This window comes from Cornus florida, unplaced genomic scaffold, assembly GCF_030987335.1.
Source record: "Cornus florida cultivar Cherokee Brave unplaced genomic scaffold, ASM3098733v1 CherokeeBrave_3.0.0_Hap2_Chr04, whole genome shotgun sequence".
Classification (NCBI taxonomy): Eukaryota; Viridiplantae; Streptophyta; class Magnoliopsida; order Cornales; family Cornaceae; genus Cornus; species Cornus florida.
The window spans coordinates 60,097,435-60,113,530 of record NW_026775574.1 but is presented as its reverse complement, the minus strand read 5'-3'; positions in this window follow the sequence as shown (position 1 = coordinate 60,113,530).

Here is a 16,096-nt window from a genome sequence, read left to right as displayed (position 1 = left end):
GTTACTACTACTGCAAAATGGGGGTCGATATGCGCCGAACTATGTGGACATGAATTGAGAGGACATCCTTTGATACTCAAACATACCACAGTTGCCTTAAATATTCCAATAATGGACTCCCTCGCATCCAAATTATCAAATACCTCTGATGATAATTGGCTCACCATATTGTCCTGCATTATCAAACAAGTGAATGAACGACCATCAAACAGAATAACTGAATGCCCAACCATCAAACAGAACTGCAAAGCTAAAATCTAGACAACAAGCAATACCAACAGATTATGAACATTTAAGCTAAACAGGGCTAAAAATTACAGTGACTTATCATAGAAAATCTGGCTTAGCAGCTAAAGTAAAACAACTAAGCTATATATTATACGTCACTACTAACATTTCTTTATTTCACAAACATTACACAGGCTTAACATCCATTTACACCATTATTAGATCCCAACACCCACCAGAGAGTACAAACTATGCACCTAAAACTTTAAAGCAGAAAATAAACAATCCCAATTGACATTGCCTCCTAAGCTCACATTGACAACCTTTTAGAAATTAGCATTTTCAAGGCAATAATCAGTATCATGTTTGACAATCAATAATGTAAATAGTAATATTTAAATAATCATATATCGGTAAAATACATGTGACGAAAGAAGTAACACATATGCTAGAATGCCAAAGTCAGTGAAAGTTAGAATAACAATGTAATGCAGTATTTGATAGTGGTACTTTAATTCATAAGGCAATTCAAGGAGAATTAATTTATTCATGTATTTTATAGATATTTCCTGTATATTGCATCTACAATATATAGACTTGTATGTTAAACCATGTTCCAAGTCCAAGATCAAGCAATGAATGAGTTAGTTAACAAAATAGCTCCGCCTAATAAACTTCATGCAATTTTGATTGATAATTTTTCTCAATATATTGTAAATCAGCTGAATGTGATTGCATATAGAATTTTTTGCAATCATAATTAACCAGAATGAACTCACAAGATCATTTACTGGAATGAACATAATCAGCATTCAAACCCACTCAAGCGAGTAGCATAACAAAAACTTCACTAGTTTTGAAACAATTAAATTATCACAAGCATGTAGGTCACAACCTGTCATACATAAGAGAAGAGTGAAACCTCTTCCATTTCCCAATTTTACTAAGTTACACATAGGTTTGGCAGATTTAAAAGAAAAGATAAAATTAAAATTGATTATTATCCTTACTTCAATAGAAGTAAATTTTAAAATAATATGACTAAAATAAATGTTAAAAGCATGTAAAACCAAAATATCTCAATTACTTTCTATCAAGTCTCTTTTTCTCTATTTCTCACCATATCAGAATTAAAAAATGATATGTTTATTGCTTTTTTCTGTCACTAGATTAATTCATTATCAATCAGTTGAGTTAGGAGCAATTATAGGTTGGAATGGTAGGAAAATCAAGCATTTAAGCTTTAAATCGGTGTACAAAAGCTACACAGTACACACACAAAATTGAAGACAAAAACACACGGAGACATACAAATACAAATACACACAAAAATCTTTTAAAAGTATGGAAATATTACCTCACGCACAGAAACGCCCAAAAACTAGGTTGGAGAAAACTGGTATGAGTTAACCCAACTGTAGTGGCCAAATACCCCAAATCCCATAGCCAATCACCCCTCTTCTTCGTCACATCCAGTCCCAAACTGCAGCTCAACAATGGCGAGGATACGGTGACCTCAGCAACTCTTTCTCGGCGATAGCAACACCAAACGTAGATACCCACCACAAATTCAGTTACACACGGTGACTAGACAAATGACAATTGGCAACAGCGAACAGAGGGAACGTTGAATCGGTGACCTCACTTCCAGTTCCAGCTTTGTAGAATCGGTGGCCACCACAACTCCTCTGCCTCTATCCACTTAATCCTCTTGTTACTCTGCTTCTTCTTCTTCCTCCGATATCGAAACCCTACACATCTCATCGCCGCCGCACTGGCTCTACGCAGCCTCCGTATATCCCCGCCGCCATCTGATCCACCTCCTGCTCCCTCACTTAGAGTGAATGACCTTCTAAGGCATCATTTGGGTTACACAGAGAGAGGGGAGAAGAAAGATCATGTGTGGTGGTCCACTGGTCGTAGAGAGAGAAGAGAGTGAGCGCAGAGATGGAGATGGGCAAGGTTTTCTAGAGAAATCATAGGTTAACCCAAAACGACGTAGTATTTTTTTTTATATTATTATTATTATTATCAAATTAATTTTATGGGTGTCACGTGGAAATAGAAATCTGGGACGAACAAAATTATGTCCCTAAATATGTAACAACTATACCCAAAGGCCATTTCGCAAAAATTTTCAACAAATTTTTCCCTCCAAAATGTTGGCGAGCGCATTTTTGGGTCATTCGAGACAGTTAGTCTCTTACCGTCCCAAAAACCCTACCTTTTTTGGACAGTTTTAAAACAGTCCCTAATAATCTGTTCCTATTGCCCACAATTCTTGTAGTCGCCATCTCTTCCTCGAATAGTCAACGGCAACAACATGAAGCCGGTGGCTCACTTTCTTAATTATTACCATGAAGATTTTTTTAGTAAGAAACTCACATAGTATTTATTTATTTTTGGCAAAAGAGCAAAAAAAAAATCCCTAAACTACAACATTGTTGCATAATGCACCCCTAAACTGATTTTAGAAGCAAGTTGCCCCCCCTTAACTATTAAAAGGAAGCAAAATGCCCCCTTTAATGCCATCGAAGACAATTTTTCGACCAGTAAAGCAATACAATGACTAATTTACCCTTATTTATTATAAAAAATATATAATTTTATTGTGTAAAATACCAACAATGCCCTCATATATATATATATATATATATATATATATATATATATATTTCTTCTTCAGTCTTCCCCACCTTCACCCTTCTCATCGAGAAGCTTTTTGACTCCATAGGCTGGCTTGTCCAAGGTGAGTCAATGTTCGAATTTTTTGTTGTGTTGACTGGACCTGGATGGTGAATATAATCTATTTCAACCGTCCGATGAAAAGATAGGGATCCATTGGCCAAGTAGCCTAATAAAAACCCGAAAAAGTTACTTAAAAGGCATGTTTGATTTTGTAAGAATTATTCTTGTTTTTAAGGTATGTGTTGTAAATTTGTCCAAAATCTTCCATATATAGATAGTAAGTATACTTATTAATCGGCAAACAAACGAATGCAGTGCCATTAATTTGAATTTTTTTAGAAAACAGTAAGAGAGAAAAGTATTTGTAGAGAATGTCTTCCCTGCAGAGGAAAAAATATTGTGGATGAAACAAAGTCTTTGCTTCACTATAATATTACACCTGAATCGGCTCAATCCTAGTCATCACTTACAACGCAACCTCAATCTCTCTCTCTAAAACTCAGTTTTGTTTCTCAAGGGAAATGGGTCGCCTTCTCTCTCAACCATGACCATACGGTCGCTGCTTAGGTTTTAATCGCCAGACCAAACAAATTGAGTTGCTGCTAAAAGAATGACCTCGCCGCATCAAATCGACCCTTAAGCTCGTCTCCAATGCTTGGTTGTTTGAACCGACTCTCGTCGGCGAGGAATGTGTCAGAGACGGCGAGGATCCATTCGGCGTATTTTAGGCCACTGCTCGGCCTTTGCTTTGTTGCTGCTACTGTCAAGATGCTCCATTCTCTCTCTATTTATCTAGTGGTTTAGAGAGAGCCAATGGTTGTCGGTGGTGGGTTTTGTCTATTGGAGGTTGTGTACAGTGGTTGAAGGTGGGAAGACTGGAAAAAAAAAAAAAAAAATGAGGGCATTGTTGGTATTTCACATTCATGAATTATATATTTTTTTATAATAAATTAATAAATAAGGGTAAATTAGTAATTGTATCGCTTTACCGGTCGAAAAGTTGTCTCTGATGGCCTTAAAGGGGCATTTTGCTTATTCTTAATAGTTGAGGAGACAACTTGCTTCTAAAAATAGTTTAGGGGGCATTATGAAACAATGGTATAATATAAGGGTGTTTTTTTACTCTTTTGCCTTTATTTTTATAGGAATTTAAATTAGTGTGTTCCATTTTAAAAGGTAGATGAAATAGCATTTAATTACACCTCCTTAATAATCAATTAAATCTCCATAATAAAATAGGGTTTTCCATTTTAAAGGTAGATGAAATAGCATTTAATTACACCTCCTTAATAATCAATTAAATCTCCATAATGAGTAAGAAAATGCTTCTTGGAATATTGAATTATAACTTTTTATGATAAATCAATAACTCAGTAATGCATAAGAAAATGCTTCGTGGGCCCAACATAACATTTCGATTTCCATGACTAATAAATACATTAAAATCCCTTTGAGAGAGAAATAAAAAAATGACAAAATTAATCAAACTGGGACCCACTTTTAGAGAGAGAGAGAGATTAATTGTATTGTGGAGTTAACGGCTTTAATGGAATTTCAACCCACTTCATTTTTTGTTTTGTTGGAAGTCAAATTGTTTTCTCAAACAATTCAGCATATTTTCTTCCTTTTCCCAGGATTGTGATAGCTCCGTATAGCAATCTCCATCTTCACAAAACATCCTCCACATTAATTACAACTCTTATCCAAAGCCTATGAATAAAAAAATAAAAAAATAAAAATAAATCTTAATGTCTATATAAATCATTAATCTATTAGGACATTAAGGTCATTTCAGATAATGAAGGTTAATAATGTCTTTACACTCCTTCTAAAGGGAAATTTGGTATTAATACAGTATTCATTTACTGAAATAAGCCCCAAAAAAAACAATTTTAAAAAAATGGCATTGACTATGAACGGAAGGAAGAATTTTTTACCAAATAATGAATCTTCAAAGGAAGCCAATGTTTTTTTTTTTTTTTTTTTCAAAAAAAAGGGTAAGCTAAGGAAGCCAATGTTGTATGAGGATGATCTTTATTCATAGTTATATAAATGTACTATTAATATAATAGAAAGAAAAGTAGATTTTAAGATAAAATACAGTTTTTTTGAGCAAGTTTTTCTTAAATCATAATAAATATAAATAAATTTTCATTTCTTTATGCCTTTTTAACGAAAGGCATTGTGGTCCAATAGTATGTCCACCATCTCCCAAAATGAATAATGCGGGTTCGAGTCTCCAATATGTGAGTTTCTTGGACCAAAAAAGAAAAAAAAATTTAACACCTTTTTACCAAATTCATTGACTTGGTAATAAGAATTTATACTACTATTTTACAAGGGAAAAAAAAGAATAATTTATACTACTATTAGTAGCGTGTAGATGTTATATTTTTTACATACATTTTCTATGCATTTTTTTATCAAATAATTTTTTTGATTTTTTTTTTCACTAGCCCAACAATTCGGGCAGACTAATAAATATTGCAATCGTTACACCTCTTTGAATTACATACTGAATATAATATCAAATAAGATGAAAATAAAATTAGAAGGGAAAAAAATCAAAATAAGATGCATCTACTCAAATGTATAATATTTATAAATTTAATTTATTTATTTATTTATTTATATCTATATCTATAAACACTACTAAAGTGTGCAGATTTATAATTTTTTAATACATTTTCTATGCATTAATTATTTTATCAAACAATCTTTTTGGTATTTTATTCAAGTTGTTGGATAACCCAACAAATTGAATACACCGCTTGAAATTTCCCACTTGCATAAGATGAAAATTATTTTGGGAAAAAAATAAATAAATAACAAAATGTGATGCACATTCTACATTATATACATTATTATATTTTTTTTTTCTTTTTATGTAATAAACTCATGTTTAATAACATTTACATCTTCGAGAGACACAAATAAGCAAATAAAATATTTGGTTGGAGGAGCACAACTCGTCAATACGACTCGAACACGATACGACCCGTCAACACGACACGAGTTAAGCGGATTTGTGTTAACCTTAAATGGGTTCGAGTAGTAAATGGGTTGACACGATTAACCTAATTAGTTAATCGTGTCGTATTTAGGCTTAGAGGTTCAACCCGTGTAACCCGTTTATGTACGTTTAATTATACGTTTAATAAATAAATTTCTATTTACCAAAATTACTATCTAAAATTGTCTCTTATAATTTACTCTTTTGTAAACTAGAGATTATTTAGTAATTTGGTTGAATTGAAACTTATATATTTTCTAGTATTTATTATTTTATTGAGTATTCTTAATAATTTAAATGATATAATATTTTATTTTTGTAAATAGGTCATTAAACGGGTTACACGTGTAATCCGTTTAATAAACAGGTCGGGTTAGTGTTGAGAGTTCATGACACAATTATTAAACAGGTCGTGTTCGGGTTGAGCTATTTAGTAGAACACCCTTAGGTCGACACGATATGATTACGACCCGCGAACACGAATTGCCACCTGTGATACCCCTCAACTCCGAGACGTGGGTTGATCGGGTCCAAGCCCAAACCGAGGGAAATATCAAACAATTAAGATAATAAACAAGCATAGAATACAATATTAAATAAGAATAAATAATAAAGCTAAAAAGAAAACTAAATAATAAATTCTTCATTAAAATCCAAAAGAATAATACTCCAATAATAAATCCAAATCATCTGATACCAATAACCATCTAGATTACAACTCGGGAATTCATCATGTGAACCCCTAATACAATACCAATTAAAAACTAAAGTTAAGAAATCCAACTGAAATAAAAGAAAAATCCTACATAAATGAGTAATGAAGATTGTCTCTACTCGGCACGAATAATTTCTAAGTCTCGAATTGACGAACACCTAAAAAAGAATAGTGGATCAGGCCCACAAATAAGTTATACTCTATTACAGTACAAACAGAGACCCGATACACGTATACATCCTAATTAACTCAATAATAACTAAGTAGTCCCTATATATATATATATAGATACATACTAAATGACTCTCACTGGACTATAGGGTTGTATCAACCTGAATAGTAGACAACATGCAAAACGCACATATAGTGGACATGAGTACCTAAACCTACCAGGGCACACATTTATCTATTATATCCAGCTATACATCTCAGGCAATATACGCACCATATCCACTGATCCTGAGACTCAAGCTCATACCATAGCACATATCTATACATATATAAAATACATCCTATCTAAACATAAAAGTAAACTATTCAACCATATTATTTCAATGGCATGTCATCCAACTAGTTCCGTGTCCTGACACGAATAAGTAAGACTTAATTTTTCTGTTAATCTGTCGCTAGAATGCCCCCATATTATTTTAATGCTGCATTAATCCATAAAATCGACAATTGATGCAACAAAGATAATAATACATCAATTAATCTAGAAATAAGTATAATAAAAATCAGATAAAATACGTGATCATATTATACTACTGTGATACCCCTGGATTTTCGAATGCGGGTTGGTCAGGCCCACGTCCGAATACCTAGGGATATCAAAAACAAATCGGCAATAATCGAACATAGAATACAAATATGATAAATAGGAATAGATAAAATGCTGAAAAGAAAACTAAATGATAATCCAATTATGAAAACTTCAGAGTAAATTTTCATTGATTAATAAATCCTTCTGGTACAATTAATCCTCAAAAATAATACAACTCGGGAATCCATACTATATGGATCTCTAGAAAATCCAAACTAAATAAGTAACTGAAATAATGTCTATATCTAAAAACTAAACCATAAATGAATCTCCTAAGTAGAATTGGAAGAATGAAGTAGACTGATCCCTGCTTAGCACGAACAATCTCGACACCTGGCAAACACCTGAAAAATAATGGTAGGTCAGGCCCACAAACAAGTTCTACTCTACTACAATCCAAGCAGAGATCCGATACACGTATACATCCTAGTCAATCCAACAATAACTAGTAATTTGTATAGATATCTATATATATAGATACATACTATAGGAACCTCACTAAACTATAGGGTCATCTCAACCTAAATAGTAGACAACATACAAAATGCACATATAGTGGGCATGAGTACGTAAATCTACCAGGGTACACAACTACACTATATCTAGCTACACATCCCTGGCAATATACGTACCCTAACCATAATCCTGAGACTCAAGCTCATATCATGCCATCATAACATATATATAAAGATTCGTATAAGCATAAAATAAATGACATCCATCTGATACAGTGGTCTGACACGAATAAGGAGGACTTAACTCCATGATTAATCCATTCCCTTATAAATAAATATGTAGGACTTAACTTTTTTGGTTAATCCGTCCCTAAAATGTCACCATCCCATACCGGTGCATTAAACCATACAGTCCAATAAATGATGCAACAAATAAAATAATACATCAATTAATTCAGAAATAATAAATAAATAAGTAGGACTTAACTTCTTTGGTTAATCCGTCCTTAGAATGCCACCGTCCCATACCAGTGCATTAAGCCATACAGTCTAATCAATGATGTAACAGATAAAATAATACATCAATTAATCCAAAAATAATATGATACACATCATACAGATACCCTTTGCATATATTTTAGCAAATAAAACAATTTAAATAGCATGTGGTTAATTTACATTTCAAGTAATTAACCTACATCTCAATTAAATTATATAAAGGTTCATAGCCATTATTTAAGACTATTTAGACATTAATTTAAATTGTTAGACCAATTAAATTAACTCCTTGATCCAATTAAACAACTTATAGGTAATTTAATTCTTAATTATCCACATCCTTAGCACATATAGGTATATTATGCATTCTGGGATTTTTCAAGTCCATTTAATCATTTAATAATTGATTAAAAATAGATTTAAACAAACCTGGATGCTTAAAACCAAAAATCAAAGGTCGTAGCCCAACTGAGCAGGCTTGGTTGCCAACCGAGTCAGCTCGATTACCAATCAAGTCGGCTCAATTCTAACTGAGTCGACTCAGTTGATGCTAAAGGTTGTCTTCTTCGTTGGTTCAACATCTGTAAACCCTAAAACTTCATTGTTGGCCTCTAAGCTTCAACCTAAGTCCAATAAGTCCATATTAATTTACTTTAGATGTTTTAACATGTAAAGATCAAACTTAAATATCAATTATGCATCAAAAATTCAAGAATCATTCAAAACAAGAATATAAAACTAAAATTGTACAACCCTCTATTTTAGTCTAATTAAGCATGCATAATTATTCAGTTTTAATTGTTTAAGTTTCCTAAAATCTCCTAGGCATGTATAGAACACAAATCAAAGGGAAAGAGATAGAAGAAGAACTTGCATCTTGAGGATTTTGAATAAAGCCCAACTCCCTTCTTCTTCGATAAATCCCTTGATGCCGGTAGCCTTTGGATGCCGTCGTCCTCCTCTGCAGGTTGGTCTATACCCACACGAGCAACCCTTGCCTCATTCTTCCTTGGTTCGGCCCTCTCCTTGGCCGAGACCTCTCTTCTCTCCCTCACATTTTTCCCTTCTTTTCCTTCTCTGTTACTTCTTGTTGCCCAAAGATTGACTCTAGAGGGGGTGAATAGACTCAATGGCCAATTTTCGCAATTTATAAATATGATTACTAACTAGTCTCTTAAAATAATTATGCAATAACCAAATGAACTAGATAATTAATTCAAAGCATAAAAGTAAAAGAGATAGGGAAGAGAAATTGCAAACAATGACTCGGCGATTTTAGCGAGGTTTGAAAACTCCTACTCCTCGGCTCAAGACCCTTCTTGAGACTTCCCAATCCACTATGGCCTCTCCTTACGAGTGGAAAGCAAACATTTACATGAAGCAACTCCTTGTTTCGCCTTGCTAAGAGAACAACCTTCCCTCAGTCTTCCTTTGGGTCACACCAACACGGTGGGTCAAACCAACCCCTTACAATTGATAGTAATAAGAGTAATGAAGTACAAGAAATATCTCTCAAAGATAGATGTACAAGTTTTAGCTCACAACTAGAGTATTGATGAATATAAGTGAAGCTCAAACTTTATGAATGATATGAATAGGAGAGGATGATATAAGTAAAGAATAAAAGCTCTAATGAACTCAATAGGATCTTTCAAGTATAGAATAGAGCAAAAACTCTTTGAATCCTTCGTTGAATCTCTGAAGTATAGTATATGAATGAATGGGAGAGATGAAGAGAAAATGTGAGAACAAAAGCTCTCTTTGATGCCTAATGAGGTCTCTCAAGTATTGGCTATCTTGTATGCCCACAATGTGCATACAATGTGTATTTATAGGCCCTTGGAAGAATATAGCCGTTTGGGGGCATAATGGTAAAGCCCCATGAAGTCAAAGGGTCAAAGAGCCGTTGTAGTTTGAAATCTGCAGATTCGACAAGAACTGGTCGACATGTGGCATAAACCGGTTGACCTCTTTGCATGAACCAGTTAGTGTATGCTACAAACCGGTTGACACTTTCTTCCTAAACCAGTTGATGTATGCTACAAACCAGTCGACATAAATAACCTTCTTTTTGAGATTTTGCTACTGCCTAGATACCGGTTGACATGAGCTTAGTAGGTGTCGACATGAACAAGCTTCCTCTTGAAATTTTGCTACTGGACAGAAAAGAATATGACTTTAAATGGACATAACTCGGTTCATTTAACTCCAAATGAGGTGAAATTTAAGTCTAACTTTATTGCCTTGAAGTCAACTTTCTAATGCCACTGACCTTACTCAAAAACTCCAATCACATAAATGGTTTTGGCCATTTTAGTGCAACCTTGTCAGAAATTTCGCAGACTAGAATCAGGTATCTTGTGATGGTTATATCTCACTCAATTCAAATCCTTTTTAGGTGAAATTTAAGTCTAAATTCAAGGGCTCGAAGTTAGCTTTCCAATGCCACCAGCCTTACTTAAAAATTTCAACTACAAAAATAGTTATAACATTTTTAGTACAGGCTGGTTTGGATATTTTCTAGGTTGAAAATTACTTCTTATGAGATATCCATCTTTCTAGCACATAGGACTTTGATAAATGGTTCAATTTAATTCAAGTCCTGTTTCTAAGAGTCTAAGGGCATATGAAGATGATAAATTTCAAGTGCATTGTGTCCTAGAGTTATTTACTAAATTATGCTAATAAAGGCTTTAAAGATGAAAATTTAATTTCAACGTTTTTTTCCTTTTCTTTCTAGAGACCAAAATAAATACTATGATTAATGTGCATGGTCCTAGAATTTCTAGCTTAAGTGATAAGTTCTTTCAAAACTTAAACAAGCTTGAACTAACTCATTATTTAGCAAAGACTCCACATGTCATATATGATGAAGTTCATAGTCTATTGCTAATGAATATATGAATGATAATGAAGATATGCATGATCCAATAGAGATGAGCTTCAAATAGATTCATAAATACTTTGACATTGAATCCTAAACACTCACGAATCCATCTACCCATTTCTTCAAGCTTTGTCCATGATCGTGTAGGCTTTGAGGTAGTACTGTTTTCTTCCTTCTTTTGAGTTGTTTTCTTACTTATTGTAGTCCAAGCTATCTTTGGATAGACTTTGCATTTTGTTCCTTGCAACTTCAACTCTTCTTTGTATTCATTTCTTTCATTGATGTGATCTTGAATAATGGAATACTTGGAATGATCTTTTGTGCTTCATCGAGGTCATTCTTTGAATGTGAATAATCTATATAACACTCAATGTGAACATTAGTCCTTAAACACCATTAATGGTTTGTTATCATCAAAACCTCTAGATTGTCCTTGAATGAAATCATTATGGTCAACACTTTTTTTCTCTATATATCATATATAACCTAATATGTAATATAGTCTCCCACAAAAATATACTATTATATATATAGGCTATAAAATCTAACCCTAATCCTAATTGTGATACAAGTTAGATAAAAGGGAAAACAATAAAAGAAATTCATATATATACAACTATGTCAGTATGTGATTTCATAAATATAAATATACTATATATTTTTAAACTATATATATATTTATACTTAATATTACTAACTATAAATATTAATAATTATTATTATTATATTCTCCTTATATATATATATATATATATATATATATATATATATATCACCAATCCATAAGTAATTATTTGTACCCTTTTAATCTCCTATTCAAGTAGTCCATGTGACCCAATTAAATGGTCCATTACTACTAACTATATCCATCCTTTAAAATACAAGTAAAATAAAATACATTTAAATCTTAACAAATAAAATTATAATAAATTAAAATCATTTAAGCACACAATACAAATAACACATAGACAAATAGCCAATTAAATCAAGTACCACTTAAATCAACTAAACACATAAGTAATTAGCCAAAAAAATCAATTAAACAATTAAGTCAATTATACATATAACGAATAGCCAAATAATCAATTAATCAAATAAAAATGCAATTAAAACAATTAAATAAATATCGAGACTATCCTTTTAAAATTAGGGGTATTACAACTGCTAATACATGATTAAAATCATATAACATCCATTTAAATTGTTAAAATAATATTAAGCAATTAAATCATCCATTAACAACATATAAATTTAATTAAAATTTCATATTGTTCAAGTTCTTAGCATACGAATATAGATTATGCATTCTAGGTATTTAACATGTTCATCATAGTCATTTAAATCATCTATAACAATCGAAACAACCCTGAAACACCTAAATCATCAAAAACAGAACCTTAAAACAATTTCAGCCCTACTCCCAGCAAAGGAGCCGGCTCTTTCCAAAAGAGAGCCTCCTCTCAGCCTGAGGGAGCCGACTCCCTTCTCCATGGATCCAGCTCTATCCCTAAGAGCTGTACCGAGATTTGCAGAGGGAGCCAGCTCTCTTCCCATGGGAGCCGGCTCTCAACTTGCTAATCTTCATCTTTTTCGTCTCCGACAACCTTTCGACACTCCTATCCCCTCTGTTAAGGTTCCTAAACATCTGCTCTTGGTCTCAAACGATCCCAATTAATTTTATAAAGTCCATATGCATCTTTAATTCGAATTAAAACAAGATTACATATAAGAAAACTCAAGATCAAACAAATACAAATATAAACACATAACATTGTTTTAAATCTGATTTAGCATGCATACATGATCAATTTACTGTCTATTTAAATCCTGGAATTAACTTAGGCATGTATAAAACATGAAATCTATGGGAAAAAGTTAGAAGAAGAACTTGCCTTAAGATTTCAGATTGAAACCTTAAACCTCTTTCTTCCTCTGATTTTTCAGCAATCTTGGTTGTCGTCGAATCCTTTATGTTGCTTGGTCCTAGCCATGAGCAATCCCTCTTCCTTTCTTCCTTGGATCAGCCTTGCTTCCTTGGTCAACCTCTCCTCTTTCTCTCTCTGTTTCTCTCCCTAAAGCTCTCTGTAAAATCTCTCTCTCTATGTATATAATATATCACGTAATATATTTTAAGCCTCCCACAGACTTATACTTATATATATATATATATATATATATATATATATATATATATATATATGTACAACTATCCATGTAGTCCATGCGACCCAATCAGTTGGTCTATTACTACTATCCATATCCATCCTTTAAAATAAAATTACATTTAAATTACTAAATAACTACACAACATCATATAACATTTAAATAAATAATTTCCTACAATAATTAATTAAAATAAATCATTTAAGCACACAATTTTAATTAAACAATTAATTCAATTCAACATATAAACAAATAGCCAAAAAAGTTAAAAATGCAATTAAAATAATTAAATAAATCTTGAGACTATCTTTTAAAATTAGGGATATTGCACCACCCCTAGGTGAGCCTAACCCTAGCAACCCGATTCCCGCCCGATATTTATACGGGAATGGATAAGGTCATTGAGACCATAAGAAGTGACTGGGTTTAAACTTTAAAGTCTAAATTCATTTTGGGCGGAATTTGAGCAAAGATATTAGTAACCCAAGAAACCTAAAGAATCCAAAATAGTTTATAAATTTTATACAAGACTACAAGTAAAATCAAATCAATATTAGATTATTCACTTCGCTTTGTTACTTTAACATGTTTATTTTTGTAAAGTACAAACATATAATAATTGAATTCTAGTTAAGAATACAAAATATTAAAGAATATCAAAATATTGAATTCTTTCCAAATTATTATTATGTAAACTTAGAATGATTGAAATATCTTTTATTAGAAATTATAAATTATTCATATTACACATAATTTGGTTTTTTCTTTAACATGATATGAGAGGTTTTATTTTATGTCAAGTTTATGTTATTATATACTTTAACATTTTATTTTTTACAATTTTATTTATTTATAGGTTATTAAAATTTTGGATGACCCGAGAAACTTGTGTTGTATGGGTGCGGGCTGAGATACAATGAGTTTTTTAGGACTTTGATATGGGGCAGGCTAAGATGTTAGAACCTTGGGTTTGGCGTGGGCTAACCCCTTGGTCCACCTAAGTCCTGTAATGTCCCGGATTTTTTTTGAAGTTATTTTTGTGCCTTGTTTTGCGTGTTACACGAGCCTCGAGGGCCGTTTAGATCATTTTCTTGAGCCAAGAGTTTTATTAATGTATTTTTATTTATTTTAAGTCATTAAGAGGCAATGGGATATTTTTTGAGAATCGGGACGACTTCCGGGTTTGGGAACTCTTTCCGGTTGTGCTGTTTTACATCAGGGGCATTATGGACTTTTCACCAGCATATGCATATATGTGTATTTGTATATTAGGAAGATAGTTTAGGGACCTTGTTGGCATTGCAATAGTTATAGATGAGCAAAAGGGTAAACCAACAAAAAGTGACAATCACCCACATTTTGACAAATAGCAAACTAGGGACCACAAGGTGACCAACTTATTTCCTTCCTCCTTCCCACACTCGGAAGCATCTCTCTCTCCCTCTATGTTTGTATTTTCTCTCTCTATATCTATACACGCAAGTTGGTAAGCTATATTTGAGGGGTTTAAAGGGTGATGTTGAAGAAGGTCGAGAAGGGAGTTTCATTCTACTTGACTAGTGCTTTTATTTGAAACTAATCTTGCTATCATTTGGGGGATTTTGAAATTTGGTGTGGCTTAGGGCTTGTTTGGTTATCTTCCTTTAAGGTAGGAGTTTTCTAAGACTTTCAGCTTTCCCTTTCATTAAGGATTATTGTCTTTTTTTGAATTCTATGTTGAGGCCATACTATGAAAATGTTGTTAGTGAGGTGTTAATGAGATGATTATGTGTTAAAGTATGCTTATGTGAAAGGAATGTACTATTCTATGTTGAATTTAAATGCTAGCTTAATTGTATTACCATGACTCGTGTGAAAAGCATGCTTGTTGTCAAATGATGGAGTAATGTCATGTTTATAGTTGATTTCCTATCAAATATATTGCTTGTGATTATATTATGAGAATGTCATGCTTATATTGAATGTCTTGATAATGCCATGTTATGCCATTATTGTTACATAGGCGAATTGGAAGTTTAATTGATGAAAATGATGCATTAGCATAGCATGATGGGAATGGGGAATAAGAAAGGGTTTGAAATCAAATTTTATAAAAAGAACTGGATTTCGCAAGTCCAGTGCTAACTTTGACCTAGAGGGAGTGTGTGTCGGTTTAGGACGCGTAAAGTTGATTACTATGCCCCAAATGGTCGTTGGTTTAGAAGCCAGGATAGTCATTCAATCTCGCCTCGATAAAGTCAGTTAGCGATTTTCGGTGTGAGTCAGGGTCAGTAGAGACCAAGTTGGGGATATGGTGCATTGCATAGCATTTTTATGCGTATTTATGATAAGTTGAATATTTGATGTGATGAGAAAAATTATATGACATAAATGCTATAGAAACCCCGATGCATGACTTTGGTTCCTTTTTATTCCCGCTATGTGTTTCGTGGCTCAAGAGAGTCCAAAGTTGAAGCCTTAGACAACTTTTACTGAGTCTCTGTGCTCATCCCTTCCTCTAACATTTTTCAAGTCATGGTAAGGAAGTAGTCGACGACGTTCCTCCTCAAGGGTAGTTAGAGTTGAAGAATCCCCTCTTTTGTAATTTTTGTACTAAATGGCATTTTCTGTAAACTTTGGGTCAAACATG